The following is a 3,558-nucleotide window of genomic DNA, read 5'->3' on the forward strand; positions in this document are numbered from 1 at the left end:
CAGGAAGAAATGAGTTTCCAATATTGGTTGAGCAGTTGTTACTCCTGTAGTCTGTGATGGACCTAAACGCCATGCCACATGAATCAGGAGTCAGAGCTATTAAAATTCTCCTCTATTTTTGATTTGTAACACTGTTTTGCCTCCTTAATGCCTTTCCTCAGATTGGACCTAGCTGTTTTGTAGGCCTCTGGGTCTCCCATATGGAAAGCAATGTCACATGCCTTCAATGGGCCTTTGACCTCCCTGTTCATTCAGGGTTTCCCATTAGGAAAAGTACAGATGCTGTTAATAATAGTGACATAGTCCATACAGATGCTAATGTAGGATAAGAGAGAGGAGGCCTAGGCATTTAAGTCTGTGTAATTCTCCATTGAACCTGTCTGAACAGTTCTCAAACAGTATCATCAAAGCAGTCCTGTAATTCAGTTATGGCTCCTTCAGGACAGACTCTGACTGTTTGCACATTAGGCTTTGTTCTGGTGATAAGGGGTTTGTATGTACCCACGGTGGAGGGATGGTGATGCTGTATAAGCATTCACTATATTGCAGTATATGTGGTCTAGTGTATTATTCCTTCTTGTTGGAAAATCAACAAACTGATAAAATTTGGGTAGCACAGTTTTAAGTTTGGTGTGATTAAAATTGCCTGCTAAGATAAACATGCCATCTGAATGAATATTATGAAGACTGTTTAGTCAATGCTAGCTTGACATTACCTTGTGGAGGGATATAAAATGCAGTGAGGAACACTACTGTAAATTTCATCGGCAGATAAAAAGGTCTACACTTCAGTTGCCCTTGCACCTGGAAGCACTCTGGGCGTACACAGTTCCTGGTTCGGCAGCATTTCCTGGTGTGGCGGAAGTGCTGTCCTCCAGGGCTCTAGGACCGTCCAGGTGCCCCCTGGTGGTGGCGACGGATCCCACAGGGTTGAGCTTCCCAGCTCCATTTCCGTGGCCCTGATGGAATCCAGGGGGGCTGCACTCTTGCGCCCAGGGAAAGATAGTGCCCGCTTCCCAGTCCGTCCTTCTTCCAGGCATCCCGGTGGGGCAGGATCCCTGGTCATCTGCCACAGTGTGCTTAATACATTAGACATGTTTTCACCCATGGATTCTGATTTGCGTAAGTTCTGATGATCACTGAATGATCTCATCCATGAGATTTTGAATATATCCTATCACTGCTTTCGTAAACACAATTATGTCATCATTACCGCTGCATCTGAACATATCCCAGTCAGCATAATTGGAGCCTCCTACTTTAGCTTCTGTTTATATCTGGGCATAACAATGATGACAACACAGTCAGATCTGTCCGATGGATGAAGCAACTGACCTTTATACCAATCTAGAGATTTCCAATATACTTCCCCCTCTGTTAGTACATGTGAAATGGTGATACAACTTCAGTTCAGCATTACTCTTTTGAGACTACCCTTGTTTAAATTACAAGCCATAGTGAGGGCAGCATCACGCGTCTCATACAGTTCCATTTGAGCAGTGTCAATGTTAGCTTTGTGTGAAATATACATTGCAGTGATAATGACTGATGTAAACTCCCACCGAAGACAAAATGGTCTCTATTTAGTTGTCAAGTGCATCAGGTTGGACGATCAGTAGTGTGATGAAACAGTTTAATTCCAGCTGTCACACCCGTTGCTGAGAAATAACCTCCACTTTCTGATTTGCCGGACTCCTCTGTTCTGTCCATATGATAAACAGAGAGAGATTCAGCAGGCTGAATGTAACAGAGTTGTGACCACTGGAATGTGGTAGTTTAATAGTTCTCAGAGACAGAGACTCCAGTAAAAGAGTTATAAATGGAGCACAGAGGATGACAGTGTATCTAATTTTTTATTGCTAATCTTCCACAAGTCATTTCAAAGGGACAGTGGGGAAGTGAGCATGTACTATTGACACCACATATTTGGCCTGGCTAAACCAAGGGTTGGAAAGCACTTGACTCGGTCTCTTAATATTTGTATTGTGAATACAAACTCTGTTTTTTTTTTCACTTTTTTTAATGGGTTTGAAGCTCAATGCACCTCACACAATTCTTCATTTAAAGTTAATTAACTCCGTAAGGTCCATATTAAAGGTGTTACTATTCCCCTAAAGTAAACTTCTGTTAAGTATCTAGTTTGCTGCTGTAAATGAAAACTTATCACAGAGCAACAAGCCGCAGCAGTGCTTTATGTTCTTAAAAATAAGTAAATAGTAATTGCTGACTTTTCCTGCAAATGGGTTTAAAAGAAGCTCAATATTATCTTTGCACCTTACAAAATACAACCTGCATCAAAAAAATCACTTCTGTTGGTAGCGATGTGCTTCTGCATACAATCTTTATATGTGGAATACTTCTAGCGACATTTGGGAACTTGATTGTGATCATTTCCATCTCTCACTTCAAACAACTTCACACACCAACTAATGTGCTGACGCTGTCACTTGCAGTTGCTGATTTTCTTATTGGACTTTGTGATATGCCAGTTTTTATGGTGAGAGCAGTGGATGAATGTTGGTACATAAATGAGATTGTATGCATAGCTGGAATATTTTATCATACTGCTCTGACAACTGCTTCAGTTACTCATCTAATTTTTCTTGCTATTGATCGTTACTGTGCTGTTTGCTATCCACTGGTCTATACTACAATGGTGACAAATCAAGCAGCTTTGTTATTTTCTGCAGTAAGTTGGTTATATTCAATTCTGTACACTATATTACTGTACCATTACACATTTGAAACCTTATATAATTCAGATGGACACTGTGTAGGAGATTGTTTGATTGCTGTTTTTTACACAATTGAAACTGTGGATTTAGTTCTGGCATATGTACTGCCCTTTGCTGTCATTGTAATTGTATACTCAAAAATTTTTGTTGTTGCAGCAAAGCATGCTAGAGCAATTCATGTAACAAAAAATGAAGGTAAGTTTTTGAGACATAATCGGAATAAAGAATTTCAAAGAAGCCAACATAAAGCTACTATCACAATAGCATTTTTAGTGTGTACTTTTCTTGCATGTGTTTCACCTGTATATCTATTTCAATTTATTGAAGGATATGCAGGTATATCAGAATCAATTAGAAATGCATTACAATATTTATATTTATTCAATTTTGCTTTTAACCCAATCATATATGGACTATTTTATCCCTGGTTCCGTAAGGGACTTAAAATTATTGTTACATGTAAAATATTTATGAGAGACTCATCCTTAATAGACCTTTTCTCAAAAAAACATTAAAAAGCATGCCAAATAATTAAAAAGCATGAAATATGAAATGGTACAAATAAAAAAGGATTAGAAAAAATATATATTATAATAAAAATTTTAAAAGTGACCTAAAATATCAACATTTTAAAGCACTAAATAGTGTTTGAGCATGGTCACCAACATTAGCCCTTCTACTACCTAACATCGTCCAGGCTTCTTGTCCTTCACAATGAATTGTTTATTTGGGAACTGCAAGCTTTTGACAAATAATAAAATCCATCACTGATTATTTTTTTATGTATTATTTTTATATGTCCATAAAGACTAAATATATGATG

This window comes from Erpetoichthys calabaricus, chromosome 3 (genome assembly GCF_900747795.2).
Source record: "Erpetoichthys calabaricus chromosome 3, fErpCal1.3, whole genome shotgun sequence".
Taxonomy (NCBI): Eukaryota; Metazoa; Chordata; class Cladistia; order Polypteriformes; family Polypteridae; genus Erpetoichthys; species Erpetoichthys calabaricus.